The sequence below is a fragment of the Mirounga leonina genome, unplaced genomic scaffold (genome assembly GCF_011800145.1).
Source record: "Mirounga leonina isolate KUSES-001 unplaced genomic scaffold, KU_Mleo_1.0 Mir_115, whole genome shotgun sequence".
In the NCBI taxonomy this organism is placed as follows: domain Eukaryota; kingdom Metazoa; phylum Chordata; class Mammalia; order Carnivora; family Phocidae; genus Mirounga; species Mirounga leonina.
In genome coordinates, this window is record NW_023270268.1 from 14,374,489 (window position 1) to 14,390,440 (window position 15,952).

At 36.4% G+C, this 15,952-nt stretch overlaps 1 protein-coding gene and 1 pseudogene across 1 annotated transcript in view; one reads left to right on the forward strand and one right to left on the reverse strand.

Annotated features, from left to right (window-relative positions):
* Positions 1-15,952, reverse strand: part of LOC118002762 (circumsporozoite protein-like) — a 583,926-nt gene that overhangs the window by 365,322 nt on the left and 202,652 nt on the right. The window lies entirely within an intron of this gene.
* LOC118002831 lies at positions 9,643-9,965 on the forward strand (annotated as a pseudogene).

Below are 15,952 nucleotides of genomic sequence, written 5' to 3' on the forward strand. Positions count from 1 at the left end.
TGCTTAGTAATGGTTCCCTAAGTTTAATTTCTACTGGGTCCTAGGATACTAGTTTAGAAAGTTCTTGATCATTTGATTCTAAAAAGAATAATAGTTAGAAAATTCATGCCATAAAATATCACACTTTTGCCTTAAGTGAAATTCTCAAACAAGGTGATTTGGGAATAGACAAAGGACAGAGAATAAAGAGTTCATTGAGTTTACAGAACTTTGTGCTTGCTTATTTTGGACTTCAGATGTGTGGAAGAATGCTGTTTGAGATTTGTTTTCCTATACCATACTGAGATACCAGAAGTGGAATAGCAAATATCACCTATCTCTAATACTAAAAGGAAGCTAATAGTTATGCATTGCCAATTAGGTTTCAGTCAGGTTTTAGCATAAGAACTAAAGCGGACTCAAATAATGACTTAATGAGAGCGCAAAATAGGAAAAGATCTGAGGATATAATCTGGCAATAAGTAACTGATGGGAAAAGAGAATTAAAGACATGTAGACTTACAGGGTCAGAGAGAAGAAAATAAAATACAAAACAGAAGAACTGAATGTTCCAATCAGGAAAGAGAATGAAAAAAAAAACTGAAAACAAAGAAGTAATATTAAAATATACTTTCAAAACATGGGAATAAGATAAAATAATAACAGTGTGTCCTTTGGATGTCATAGGAATAATGTCTAGCAGGTCTTCCCCATGATTACTTAATTTTCTAGAGGATGTCTTTGTTTGACTATTTACCATTGATTAGAACTCATAATCTTCGAAGTTAAATGTTAACTTCAATCTTTGATAAAAATACAAACGATATCTGAACAGTAGAAATGGCAATGCCAAAAGTTACCATTTTTATTATTTATATTTTTACCATTTTACCAGTTTTATTGCCCTGTAGGAAGTGAACAAATTTTATATTTAAATTTAGCAATCTTATTCCAGTGGTAATTCTTTTAGAGCCTGTAGATACTTAGCTTTTCAAATTCTCTTTGAATCAGCTTTAATATCCTGCTGCCTCTTTCATTAATGAGTGAAATAAGTCTTTGACATGATAGTCATGTTTTAATTTTTGTTTTAATTATATTTCAGGAGAAAGTTGGAAGAGTTGCCAAAACATTTATAAGGGGCTTACGGAGCTCAAATACCTCAGAGACAGATTGTTGTCTGATTATTATTACTCTCCAGATACCTACGTGGAAAGATATTAAATGTTTTCTTTGGAAGAAAATGTTTTCATTCCCATTTCACAGAGAAGAGAACTGAGCTTGAAGAGGGTAAGTAAATTTGCTCTTATTAAACAGACCAGAGCTTGCACTCAAAAGGTTGCCTCAGTCTTTTCCTTCTGTTATACAACCTTTAGATTCCCTGAATAGAATTGCAAAATGAAATTAAGGAGTTGTCACAAAAATACCCTTCCATCCCAAGCAGCCTCTCTGTGCCACCATTCTTTGTTGCCCCAGGCATTTTGCTGAAGCTACTCGGTGCAGTCTGGCCAATACTTCCACTGCCTGAGGCTGCTTTTCCTCTAGCTGTAAGGTGATCTGCATTCATATCAAGAAAACAAGGATGTTTTATGGGCTCCTTCCTACAGCTCTTTCCTAATAGTAGGATGAAATAATCTTGGCTCTGGTTCTAACTAGGGCATTTAGAGTATAATGCAATGATTATTGCAATTTTTGAATTGTCGGAGAATGAAAAAATAAATCCAAGTAGATCAGAATGTTCTAAAACCCAACATTCTCCCCCATTTTGAGATCAAAGTTTTAAAAAAGTGGTATCTCCCACCTCGTTTTTTTTTTTTTTTTTCCACTTTATTTCTTCCTTTAAAGCATGAAGGTTGATTTTAGTACACAGAGAGAGGACTGGACAATGAGAACTTCAATAAGACCCCCAAAGAAGAGACGTTGAGAACTGTGAAAATCAGGGCGCCTGGGTGGCTCAGTTGGTTAAGCGACTGCTTTCGGCTCGGGTCATGATCCTGGGGTCCCTGGATCGAGTCCCGCATCAGGCTCCCTGCTCGGCAGGGAGCCTGCTTCTCCCTCTGACCCTCCCCCCCTCATGTGCTCTCTCTCTCTCATTCTCTCTGTCTCAAATAAATAAATAAAATCTTAAAAAAAAAAAAAAGAACTGTGAAAATCAAAACGATATGTTGATTCTCAAACCCTTCCTATTTGTTGTACCTTGTGGTGCCCCACATATGCTAGATACATCTACCAGAAGAATTCTGGGCCTACTTTTAAAAGACCAAGTGAAGTAATAGCCATGTAACAGGATAGATGGCAGCTACCCTTGTGGTGAACATGGCATAGGGTGTAAACTTGTCAAATCACTAAGTTGTATACTGGAAACCAATGTAACGTTATGTGTCAACTATACTCATTAATGTAACATTGTGTGTCAGCTATACTCAAATAAAAAAATGAAATACAAAACAAAAAGACAAAGTGAACATAAAGCAGACTGTTCAGTGATTTAGCATTAAATGTTATGAAACAGACCCTAAGGGTTACAGAAATTCAAAAAGACAGGGTGGAATAGAGTAGGGAAAATAAGTGATCTGTGACACAGGGAAGTCCAAATGCGGAGATCAAAGCCCATCAGGGTCTCCAGTAATTTATAAAGTTGGGGAGTAGGAAGGATTTCCAAGGGCAAGGCAGATCTCTCAGCAGAGTTTGTATTGCAAAACAGCGATAATAAAGTACTATTTACTGAGTGGTTATTTTTTTCCCAAGTATAGTAAGCAGCAATTTACACATGTTATGTGTATTTAATTTCATTTGGTCATCAGTCATGGGAAACAGATAAACATTACACCCATTTTGTAGAGAAGAACACTGATATGGTACCCAAGATCTTAACTGGGGATTACTGAGCTCAAACCCTGCGTGTGTGTGTGTGAGTGTGTGCGCCCGCATGCACACATCGAGGGCAGCAGGGCCATGCCTGCACCAGGGTGGAGATGGGATGGTCGCTTGGTGAAATTGCAAGGTACCAAGAAACCTCAAATGGGAAGCTGCAGAGCGAGCGTGGGCTTGAGGAAAACAGGCATCAGAGAGTGGCGGTGGATTTTTTTTCTTCAGTCTCTGGCATGATGAAATCACAGTGTAGGATAGAAAAGCAAAGAGAGGGAAAGGAGAACTTGGACTGTAGACACATATTTCTTGCCATCTCCAAAAGAGAAGTTCCTTTATTTAAAAAAATACACTTTTGTCCTCATATATTTATATATACTTCTTTATAATTTTTGTTTTGTTTGAATTATAAATTTTGGTTAAATGTAAATCAACATAGAGAAAAATTGGGGAGCCTGCTTTATAATTTTAAAAATATTTAAAATGCTTTACCTTATTTGCTGCTAATAATGCCATGAGATAGGGAGGGTAGGGTTTCCTTAGTCATTGTACAGATGAGGGAAATGAGGCACAGAAAGTTTCAATGCCCCTCATTCTCTGTCCTCAGTTGCCATGAATGATACCATTACTTGTTTATTAGAGTCAAACAAATCAGACATTTGAAAATCATCCTTGAGGGGCGCCTGGATGGCTCAGTCATTAAGCATCTGCCTTTGGCTCAGGTCATGATCCCAGGGTCCTGGGATCGAGCCCCAATTTGGGCTCCCTGCTCAGTGGGAAGCCTGCTTCTCCCTCTCCCACTCCCCCTGCTTGCGTTCCCTCTCTCGCTGTGTCTCTCTCTGTCAAATAAATAAATAAAATCTTAAAAAAAAATCATCCTTGACTCCTCTCTTTTCCATATGGCCTAACTCCAATTGGCTACCATGCCCCAACAGTCCTACATCATTTTAATAATGCTCAAATACCATACTTCCACTCTCTGCCTAGACTGTCATAACTGAGGCAACCATCATTCCATCATTTATACCCAGATTATTTTAGCACTGTAAAATGGACCAACCTGCCTCTGGTCTCACTAATGCCCAATCTCTTTCCCAACTACCACCATTTTGTGAAATGTTAATCTGAAGATACCTCAGCCACCATGTCAATGATTTTCTTATTTTTACAAATAAATACAAACTCTTTGTTAGAGCATATAAGATCCTTCATGATGCAGCCTTCATGAAACCCCAGTGTTATCTCTTGCCATTTACCCTCTACTCCGATGGGTCATACCTGCACCTCATGTATCATATCTTCCAGTCACACAGAATACTTCCTGATGGTTCCAGAAGCTTCATACTGGAAATCTCTGCATTTGTTGTTCTCTGTGCCTAGAATACTCATCCTCATTGTTCTCACAGTTCACTTCCTGTTCAGTCCTTCAAAATTCATTAGCTATGCTTCCTTCCCCAGGAAGCCTTTCTATCACCCCCTAGACTAGCATAAGATGACTTTCTATATGCAATTAGCCATATCATAGCATTTACCACTCCTAAAACACACACTATTTTCCTATTCGTCAGTCTTAGCACTAAGCTCTAACTGTGTCATTATATGTCATAAGATTGTTTCAGTCCTCTGTATGCACATGTGTGCCATCCATTCCTTTAATAGCTCTCAAAATACATTAAGATACATATACATCTCAATACATTAAGAGGGCTTGACTGGGTAGAGCGCTTGACTGGGCTGTAGGGAACCCAAAAGACACAAGATATGTTCCTTGTCCTTGAGGGAGATTTCTATGAACCTGAAACAGGAGAAAACACAAGGAAAAATGACACATACCCAGTGTAGTAGATTGAATGATGATCCCACAAAAGATATGTCTACTCAGAACCTGTGAATGTAACCTTCTGTGGAAAAAGAAATGGTCTTTGAAGATATAATTAAGTTAAGCATCTTGATATGAGACCATCCTGGCCCCTGAGTGGGCCCTAAATGTAATGACAAGTGCCTTTAGAAGAGAAGATACTAACAATAGAGGAGAAACAGCAGAGAATGTGATGTGAAGACAAAGGCACAGGTTAGCATCACGTGTCAATAAGCCGAGCAATGCGAAGGACCATCCACAGCCACCAGAAGCCATCAGAGGTATGGAACAGATTCTCCTAGAGCTTCCAGAAGAAACCAAATCCAATCACACCTTGATTTTGGACTTGAGGTCTTCAGAACTGAGGGGGGGGATAAATTTCTGTTGTTCAAAGCCATCCAGTTTATGGTAATTCTTTATAGCAGCCCTAAGAAATTAATATGCCAAAATATTAACAATAATAAGAAAACAAGACCTCACTTATTTTCAACGCACTTTTGCAATAGGTTAACACATTTCCAACAATTTAAGATGTGATCCTTTTCTTTCTGCTTGCATGTTCTTTTTCTCATCGTCAGACCCTAGCAGGGATGTGTATGTAGAGATGCACTAAGTGCTTCATAAATACTGATTGACAGATAACTATATTTTGTATAATAAGAGAGAGATGCTACCATAAGTGAAGCAAAAGTGAAAACAAGTACAGAAATGTGTGCCTTCCTTACTTTTAAAAAGGAAAAAAAAAATCTGTCAGAAACAGGAAAGAACTGTCAAAAATACACGGTATTCCGTACAGATATTGTGAAACAAGTCACAATACAGGTTGTTTTGTGACAGTGTAAAGGCATACATTTTACATCATGTTAGCAAGTACATATCTACTACCTTGACCAAAATTACATGCGCTCCTCCTAACACTTTAATCATGCACCGCAGTAATCTCCAATTCAAGAGAAATAAGTTGGTAACTGATATATTCAGAGCTATTTAGGATTTTAACACTGGGGAAAATAGGTTCTTTGCAAAAAAAGGGGGAGGAGGCAAATAAAAGAGGGAAAAATATATGATAAACACTATTGCCTGGAAATGAATAAGGATAAATGAAAAAAGGCAGCCACACCTTTCTTCTTTTATGATTTGAAATTCAATAACCTACATCTTTTGTTGGTGCCAAGTGTTGTACTTCCTCCTGAGGGAAAAAGTCCCTGAACTCACAGAACTTGTATTCTAGGGCAGCTCTTACAAAGCTACAATGCATTATGTAAATCAGTAATAAAAATAGCAATGAAATCATCTGCTTCCACATAATGTTAATAGTTAGTAATTATTGAGTTTTTATTATGTAACAGGCACTTTCTAGGCTCTTTTCAAATTAATTTATTCAATACAACAATCTATTATTATCTCTATTTTACAGAGCAGGAAACTGAGGCAAGAGAAATGAAGTAAATTGTCTGTTGGTTGAACCAATCAGGAAGTGGTAGAGAAGGGAGTGAAACCCAGCAGCCTAGTTCCAGAGCTCTTGGTTTCAATTACTGTATTATCTTGCATTTGGATGTAATAAGAGCGACTTGCAACAATAAAAAGGAAAAATCATCTTATGGAATGAATTAATAAGTCTTTACTCCACATCACAAAGCACAAATTAAATAACCACTTCAGTCTCACACATACCATGTTAAAAAAAATGTAGAAAATAATAACACGTAGCTTTGCAGGATCCATGTGAGTATTCGAGAAGAGGACAGATGTGAATGTGCCTAGCATAGTGCTCTGAATAAAAAAGGAATTTAATAAATGCGGATTTTTAAAAAAATTATACATAGATTATTCTATGGCCCCTTTCCCTATCTTTTAAGCATTAACTTATAATTGGGCTGAAAATGCATAAAGATCACATTGAAATCTCCAAAGTACATAACAAATCCTTAAGTCATTGCCTACAGCAGAAAAACATGTTATAGCATCACTAAACTGCTTTATTTTCTTCCTGGGCACAGAGGAAGACTACATTTTGTAGCCCAGCTTGATCTAGGAAGAAATCTCTTCTGGCCAATGGAATCTGAAAGTATATGATGTATACCACTTCTAGATCTGGTCTCTAAAACCTACACTTCTGGATCTAATGTATCAGCTCTGGCAGACCAATCCTTCAACTTAGAACAACTAGAAAAATTAGATGGAATAGAAAAACAAAGCAAAACAAAACACAAACTAAAAACATCTCTTGGAAGCCATCAAAGATGTTAGAAGGTGTGGCAGTTATTAAGGGGGATGGAACTTAAAAGAGACCATGATGCTACCAACCAGAAACAAATCACTGAGGTGAGCATAACTTTCTATACTACTCTTATCAATCTAATCACTTCTCAGTGTGTATGATAAAGTGGCCACATTTGGAGAGCCAGAGCAGAAAGCAGCTGCTGGGAAACTGAGAGCTAAGCAGACCTTTAGGCAGTATAAAATGTTGGGGGATAAAAATCAGAAGTTTAGGGTCCACATCAGTGCTGAGTCTCTGTAGGATCACACTCCATAGTTAGAACAAAGCAGAAATGGACCAGATCTTACAAGGACTGGAAACTCTGCCTCAAATCAGCTCTAATCATTTGGCCAGAAAATGAACAAAATCTTTAATGGAAAAATATAACAGCATTCATAGACTCTAATATTTGGTAACAAAATGTGTGGCATTCAGTTCAGAATTACCAAGAGTATACCAAGAGTATAAAGTACCAAAGGAAAAAGAATTAACAGAAACAGACCTATGGATGATCCAGATATGTGAGCTACACAGACTTTAAAATAGCTGTGATTAGTATGTTCAAGAAAATTGAGTCAAGATCAGAATTTCACCAGAGAACTTGAATCTGTGAAAAATTAAGGGGAAATTCTAGAATTTAAAAAAATAAAATTACTGAGATGAATACAACTTAGAATTCTATACCAAGTAAAAATACACGTCAATAATGAAGGTGAGGAAGGTTTAAGGAGCTTTGAAGTCACCGCTCTGTCCCAACAACTCTACTTGGATCCATAAGAGAAGGAAAGACAAAAAACAAACTCCTGCCCCCACAACTGGAGAGATGGGTGAATACAGATCATCACAGCTTCCCAGAGCAGAGACTCATGAAGAAATTGCCACAGGAACCAGTGCTGGGGTAAGAAAATTTGAACTGTAACTGATGAACTAATTGCTAGAGGCTCAGCGTGGGCAACTCTCAGAATGAAAAACTCCAGGGGACTCAGGCAGAGGGAAGATCCTCACCATTGTGAGATTTACCTCTCGGAGCTCAACCAGATTCCCATAGTAAATATCTGAAAAAAATCAATCCCTTCAGGCTTCCTGCAGGGAAAGAGAATAAGGAACCATTTTGAAATAAGCCAGAGCACTCTTCTTAACAAGGCCTATCCTCAGGGAGAACTAGTTAACTAGAACCTAACCCGCTGAGGTATTATCAGAGCCTAACTTGCCCAGGGGAAAGAAAATATCCAACTCTAGTCTGTTGGTGTCATCCTGTCCCACCTCAATGGGGAGAAAAAACTGAGAAACCCTTGTGAATTTCACTGTCCAGACACACAGGGTCCCTGAGAGACAGACCTAGTCACAGGACTATAGAATATTTCCCTTCCCGACACCCCACCGCCACATCAGTAAAGGCTTATTCACTGGAGGTGCTTTTACCCAGGACCCATGTCTGATTATCAAGAAAAAATTAAAAGGCATACCAAAAGGAAAAAATACAGTTTGAAGAGCCAAAGCAAGCATCAGGATGCTTGCTAAACCAGATATGCACCAGATATGGCAGGGATATAGGAATCATCAGACTGGGTATTTGAAACAACTATGATTAATATTTTAAGAGCTTTAATGGATAAAGTAGATGGTATGAAGGGACAGATGGACAATGTAAGCTGAGAGATAAAAATCCTAATAAAGAACGAAAGAGAAATGCTAGAGATTTAAAAAAACACTGTAAGAGAAATGAAGAATGACTTTCATAAGCTTATATAGACTGGACATGGCTGAGGAAAGAATCATTGAGCTAGAGGATATAGCAATAGAAACTTCAAAAACTAAAAAGCAAAGAGAACAAAGATGAAAAATAGAGAACAGAATTCTAAGGACTGTGGACAACTACAAAAGGTGTAATGTACACATAATGAGAACACCAAAAGGAGAAGAAAGGAAGAGAAGAAAATGTGAAACAATAATCACTGAGAATTTAACCCAAATTAATGTCAAACACCTAACCACAGCTCCAGGAAATTCAGAGAACACCAAGGAGAATAAATGTCAAAAAATCTACACCTAGGAATATCATCTTCAAACTACAGAAAATCAAAGACAAAAAAAAAAAAAAATCCTGAAAGAAGCAAGAGAGAAAAACACATTTTCTATAGAGGAACAAATTAGAATTGCATCCTACTTCTCCTCAGAAACCATGCAAGCAAGAAAAGAGTGGAGGGAAATATTTAAAGTATTGAGAGAAGAGAGAGAGAAAGAAAGAAAGAAAATATTTCATAGTGGACAAAACCCAAAGAATCTGTATTACATGACTTTTTGTGTTTTACTTTGTGAAAATTCATCAGGCTATGCACTAAACATAATAAAAGTTTATTTTTTTTAAATGTCTACAGAATGGTGAGAAGGAGGGAGATGAGAAATAGTGAAGCTTTAATGACTATATTCACCCTCTCCCACTGAAAACCAAATGCCACAGGCTCGAGTTCTAGATGGGAAAACTAACTTCAAATCATGTTCACAAGTTTGCTAATTACAAAAGACTGGACATTTTGACAGACTGGACTTTCAATTACCTAAATATAACCAGAAAGTGCATGGGGTTCCTGAGCCTTCCTCCAGGGTCAGTGCTTTACGAACTAGGCAATGTGGCCCTCGGTGACCTTTCCGAGTCATTGGCCAGGCAGGTCCCCGCAGCATGCGCCGGGGTTCATACAAGTTGTTTCAAAGCCTTGTTAAAAATGTTTGGGTCCCCCCGAAGCCCTATTCTACCCAAGTTTATCAGGAGATTTGGGTAGGAATGGGATTGATGGGCTTCATCATTTTATAAAATCAAGGAAGTAAAGCTTTGAAAGCTTTGAGTTCTGCACCTGCTCATGGTCATCATTAACCAGCTTTACTTGAGTACACATCAGATGGAGCATCAGTCTGGCTGTAAATATCAGCAAGCTCTGTTAGATGAGAACATGGAGCATCGCTGTAAACTTGTAGACATGTTGTTTCCTTTGTGGAGTGAATAAAGGTACCTGGGAGGTGTACCAAACAAACAAAAAAAAATGGGCAATAAAAAAGTGTTGTGTTTATAATTATTTTTTAAACCCTCCTGAGATGGTCTGCTTGCTCTTTTCTTGTCTGCACTCAAGGCAGAGGATGCAGTGGAAGACCTGAGTCACAGCTTGGAACATAGCTGCCCCATCAAGAAAACCCACTTTGGACTTTTTGTGAGTGAGACATAAACTTTTATTGACTAGAGTTACAATATTTTAAGGCTGTTTGTTTTATGTCCCACATAACTAATGCACTGCTATTAGAAATTTCAAGGTAAACAAAACCACCAAAGACTCAAAGAAGAAAAGGGGGAGTGGCAGAAAATGTAACTTACATTCATCAAGTGCTATTTTGTGCAAAATTCTCTGATAATAACTAAAATTTCTCAACATTTATCAATAGCCACTGACAATGTTACCTTCTTTAGATACATCGTTTCATCCAATTTCTACAAACACCCTTTCAGGTGAGTATGATCATCATTATTACACAGATAAAGGTAAATGAAGAACAGACCGACATTTTTGTTTTTTTAATTCCAGTATAGTTAACATACAGTGTAATATTAGTTTCAGGTGTAAAATGTAGTGATTCACCAATTCTATATATTACTCACTGCTCATCAAGATGAGTGTACTCTTAATCTCCTTCACCTAATTCACCCATCCTCTCACCCACCTCCCCTCTGATAACCATCATTCTTTATAGTTAAGAGTCTGTTTTTTGGTTTGTCTCTCTATTTTTCACTTTGTTCATTTGTTTTGGTTCTTAAATTCCACATATGAATGAAATTATATGGTATTTCTCTTTCTCTGACTTATTTTGCTTAGCATTATACTCTCTAGCTCCATCCATGTTGTTGCAAATGGCAAGATTTTGTTCTTTTTTATGACTGAATAATATTCCATTGTGTGTGTGTGTGTATATATATATATATATGTATGTATGTATGTATGTCACTTCTTTTTCCATTCATCTTTCGATACACACTTGGCCTGCTTCCATAATTTGGCTATTGTATATAATGCTTCTATAAACATAAGGGTTCATATATCCCTTTGAATTACTGTTTATTATTTGGGTAAATATCCAGCAATGTGATTCCTGGATCGTAGGATAGTTCTATTTTTAACTCTTTGAGGAGCCTCCATATTGTTTCCCGCAGTGACTGCACCAGTATGCATTTCCACCAACAGTGCACAAGTGCTCCTTGATCTCCACATCTTCACCAAAATTTGCTGTTTCTTGTGTTTTTAATTTTAGCTATTCCAGCAGGTATGAGGTCGTATCTCATCGTGGTTTTGATTTGCATTTCCCTGATGATGAGTGATGTTGAGCATCTTTTCATGTGTCTGTGGGCCAACTGTATATCTTCTTTGGAGGAATATCTGTTCATGTCTTCTGCCCATTTTTAAAATGGATTATTTGGTTAAGGGGTGTTGAATTGTATAAGTTCTTTATTTAATTTGGATACTAACCCTTTTTTGTATATGTCATTTGCAAATATCTTCTGTTCAGTAGGTTGTCTTTTAGTTTTGTTGTTTCTTTTGCTGTGCAGAAGCTTTTTTATCTTGATCTAGCCCCAATAGTTTATTTTTTATTTTGTTTCCCTTGCTTCAGAAGACATATCTAAAAAAAAAAATGTTATGGCTTGTCAGAGAAATTACTGCCTGTGTTCTTTTCCATGATTTTTATGGTTTCAGATCTCACATTTAGGAATCCATTTTGACTTTATTTTTGTGTATGGTGTAAGAAAGTGGTCCAGTTTCATTCTTTTGCATGTAGCTGTCCATTTTCCCCAGCACCATTTGTTGAAAAGACTCTTTTTCCCACTGCATACTCTTACTGCCTTTGTCAAAGATTAATTAACCATCTGATTGTGGTTTTATTTCTGGGATTTCTATCCTGTTCTATGTGTCTGTTTTTGTGTTGGTACCATACTGTTTTGATTACACAGCTTTGTAGTGTAACTCAAAATCTGGAATTTTCATAACTATAACTTTATTTTTCTTTTTTAGATTGCTTTGGCTCTTCGTGATCTTTTGTTGTTCCATACAAATTTTAGAATTGTTTCCTCTAGTTCTATGAAAAATGCTTTTGGTATTTTGATAGGGATTACATTAAATCTATAGAATGTTTCGGGTAGTATGAACATTTTAACAATATTTGTTCTTCTAATCCATGAGCATGGAATATCTTTCCATTTGTTTCTGTCATCTTCAATTTATTTCATCACTGTCTTACAGTTTTCAGAGTATAGGTCTTTTACCTCCTGGTTAAGTTTAGTCCTAGGTATGTTATTATTGCTTGTGCAATTGTAAATGGGATTGTTTGCTTAATTTCTCTTTCTGCTGCTTCATTATTAATGTATAGAAATGCAACAGACTTGTACATTGATTTTGTATCCTGCAACTTTATTGAGTTCATTTACCAATTCTAATAGTTTTTAATGGAGTATTTAGGGTTTTCTATATATAGTATCATGTCATCCACAAAGAGTGATAATTTTATATCTTCCTTACCAATTTCGATGTCTTTTATTCCTTTCACTTATCTGATTTCTGTGGCTAGGACTTCTAGTACTATGTTGAATAAAAGTATTAAGAGTGATATCCTTGTCTTGTTCCCAACTTAGGGGAAAAGCTCTGTTCTTCTCCATTGAATATGATGTTAGCTATGGGTTTTTCATGTATGGCCTTTATTATGTTGAGGTATGTTCCCTCTAAATCTCTTTGTTGAGGATTTTTATCATGAATGGATGTTGTACTTTGTCAGTTTCTTTTTCTGCATTGATTGAAATGATTATATGGTTTTTATCCTTTCTCTTACTGATGTGATGTATCATGTTGATTGATTTGCAAATGTTGAACCTCCTTTGTATCCCGGAAATAAATCCCACTTTATTGTAGTAAATGATTTTTTTTAATGTATTCTTGGACTTGGCTTGCTAATATTTTGCTGAAGATTTTTGTGTCTATCTTCATCAGAGGTATTGGCCTGTAGTTCCCTTTTTTGGAAGTGTCTTTATCTGGTTTTAGCATCAGGGTACTGCTGGCCTCATAGAATGAACTTGGAAGTTTTCCTTTCTCTTCTATTTTTGGAATAGTTTGAGAAAAATATGTATTAACGCTCTTTTAAATGTTTGGTAAAATTCACCAATTTGGTCCTGGACTTTTGGTTTTTGGAAATTTTTTGAGTACTGATTCGATTTCATTGCTGGTAATCAGCCTGTTCAAATATTCTATTTCTTCCTGGTTCAGTTTCAGAAGGTTATATGTTTCTAGGAATTTTTCCATTTCTTCGAGTCCAATTTACTGGCATATAATTCTCCTTGTCCAGTTTGCTGGCATACAATTTTTCATAATATTCTCTTACAATCCTTTGTATTTTGTGGCATCAGTTGTTATTTCTCTTTCATTTCTGATTTTGTTTGAGTCCTCTCTTTTTTTTTTGATGAGTCTGGCTAAAGGTTTATCAATTTTATTGTTCTTTTCAAAGAACCAGTTCCTGGTTTCATTGATCTGTTCTACTGTGATTTGGTTTGGGGTTTGGGGTTTATTTATTTTTTTTTATTTCTATTTCATATATTTGCTCTAATCTTTATTATTTCCTTCCTTTTACTGGTTTGGAGTTTTTTGTTTTTTGGTTTTGGGGTTTTTTTTTTTTATTGTTCTGTTTCTAGCTCCTTAAAGTACAAGGTTAGGTTGTTTGAGATTTTTCCTGCTTCTTGAGGTAGGCCTGTGTCACTATAATCTTTGCCCTTAGAACAGATTTGCTGCATCCCAAAGATTTTGTACCACTGTGTTTTCATTTTCATTTGTCTCCATGTGTTATTGTTTTGTTTTTGTTTTTGTTTTAATTTCTTCTTTGACTTCTTGGTTGACCTGTTCATTGTTTAGTAACATGTTATTTACCCTCCATGTTTTTGCACTCTTTCCAGATCTTTTCTTGTGCTTGATTTATAGTTTCATAGCATTGTGGTCAGAGAAGATGCACAGTGTAACTTCAATTTTTTAAAATTTGTTTAGATTTGTTTTGTGGCCTAATATGTGATCTATTCTGGAGAATGTTCTGTATGCACTTGAAAAGAATGTGTATTCTGCTGTTTTAGGATGGAATGTTCTGAATATATCTGTTAAATCCATCTGGCCCAGTGTGTCAAAGACACGGTTGTCATTGATTTTCTGTTTGAATGATCTGTCCATCGATATAATTGGGGTATTAAAGTCCCCTATTACTATTGTATTACTATTGATTACTTTGTTCATGTTTGTTATTACCTGCTTTATGTATTTGGGTGCTCCCATAGTGGGTGCATACATATTTACGACTGTTTTATCTTCCTGTTGGAAGTACTGTTGAGTACTGTTCCCTTGATGATTATATAGTGTCCATCTCTGTCTCTTGTTATGGTCTTTCTTTTAAAGTCTATTTTGTCTGATATAAGTATTGCTACCCTGGTTTTCTTTTCACTTCCATTTGCATGATAAATGCTTTCCCAAACATTCGCTTTCAATCTGCATGTGTCTTTAGGTCTGAAATGAGTCTCTTGTAGGCAGCATACAGATCGGTCTTGCTTTTTTATCCATTCCATTACCCTATGTCTTTTGACTGGAGCCTTTAGTTCATTTACATGCAAAGTAATTATTGATAGGTATGATTTTATTGCCTTTTTGTTACTTATTTTGTGGATGTTTTTGTAGTTCGTTTCTGTTCCTTTCTTCCCTTGCTCTCTTCTCTTATGATTATATGGCTTTCTTTAGTGACATACTTAGATTTCTTTCTCTTTATTTTTTGCATAGGTACTACTGGTTTTTGATTTGTGGTTACCATTCAGCTTGTGTATAACATCTTCTGCATATAGCCGTCCATTTAAAGTTGGTGGTCATGTAAGTTTGAACCTATTTTTTACTCTTTATTTACCCCACAATCTTTTAGGTACGTGGTGTCATACTTTACATCTTTTTTTTTTTTTTGCAGGGGTTGGGGGGTCCCTTTGCTGAGTTTTTACAGATATACCTATTTTCACAGCTTTTGTGCTTCCCATTTTTCTTACTCTTAATTATGGTCTTTCCTTTCCACTTAAAGAGTCCCCTTTAACTTTCCTTATAGGGCGGGTTTAGGTGTCATGAATTCTTTTAACTTTTGTGCGTCTGGGAAACTCTTTATCTCTCCTTCTATTCTGAATGATACCCTTGCAGGATAGAATATTCTTGGCTGCAGATTTTTTCCTTTCAGAACTTTGAATATATCATCCTACTCCTTTCTGGCCTGCAAAGTTTCTGCTGAAAAATCAGCTGATAGACTTATGGGGTTTCCCTTGTATACAATTGCTTTCTGTTCTCTGCTTTTAAAATTCCCTCTTTATCACTACTTTTTGCCATTTTAATTACTATATGTCTTGGTGTGGACCTCCTTGGATTGATTTTGTTAGGGGATCTCTGTGCCTCCTGGATCTGGATTTCTGTTTCCTTCACCAGATTTGGGAAGTTTTCAGCTATTATTTCTTTAAATAAATTTTGTACCCCCTTTTCTTTCTCTTCTCCTGGGAATCTCTGTAATGCTTGATGGTGCCACTGTGTTCCCTAAGTCTATTCTCATTATGCATAATTTTTTTGTTTCTCTCACTTGCTCAGCTTGATGATTATATTCCATTACTCTGTCTTCCTGGTCAGATTCGTTCTTCTGCTTCCTCTAGCCTATTTATTCTATCTAGTGTATTTTTAATTTCATTTATTGTGTTCTTCATCTCTGATTGGTTCTTTTTATCTCTTTTGTAAAGGTTGCCCTGATGTCCTCCATTCTTTTCTTGAATCCAGTGAGTATCTTTATGACCATCACTTTTTTTTAAAAAAAGATATTATCCATTTTTTTTGAGAGAGAGCACGCGCACAAGCAGGGGGCAGTGGTAGAGGGAGAGGGAGAAGCAGGCTCCCCACTGAGCAGGAAGCCTGACACAG